Source organism: Hyperoodon ampullatus (assembly GCF_949752795.1).
Source record: "Hyperoodon ampullatus genome assembly, chromosome: 10".
NCBI classification, from domain to species: Eukaryota; Metazoa; Chordata; class Mammalia; order Artiodactyla; family Ziphiidae; genus Hyperoodon; species Hyperoodon ampullatus.
Window position 1 is genome coordinate 5,555,996 of NC_136923.1, and position 675 is coordinate 5,556,670.

Consider the following 675-nt stretch of genomic DNA (forward strand, 5'->3'; position numbering starts at 1 on the left):
GCAAACCTCGCCACCCTCACAATTGGTTCCTCCCCAGGGGTGAGGCTGGGCCGACCCCCAGCTGACTCATTGAAAGCACTCCTAGTCCGGCATTTTCAAACCTCCTAGGCGGGGCCTGGCTAGCCTCCCAGTCCTGCGGGTTTTATCCCAGGTGCCGACTATTAGTTCCTATGGGTCTGCCCCTTTCTCCAACTGCATTTCTTTCTTTTTTTTTTTTTTTGCTTTTATTCTTTTTTTTTTAATTTTTAAAAATTATTTATTTTTTTTTTGCTTTATAACAAATTTAATCAGTTATACATACACATATGTTCCCATATCCCCTCCCTTTTGCGTCTCCCTCCCACCCTCCCTATCCCACCCCTCCAGGCGGTCACAAAGCACCGAGCTGATCTCCCTGTGCTATGCGGCTGCTTCCCACTAGCTATCTTAGCGGATTCTCACGGCCTAGAATTACCTCACCCCTCCCGAGGCCAAGCTCCCGCCTCTCCTCTGCGCACCTTAATCCCAAGTACTCCTACCCACCCAAACCCTCCCCAGGCCCCTTTCTCAGACCCGGCCTCAGCTGTTCCCGCCAAGCCTCGCCTCCCACTTAAGTAATTCCTTAGCCCTCTCCAGGGCAAAATCCAAAGATTTTGCTCTTTTTCAAAATCTCCATTCCCACCCCAAGTTTTAGAC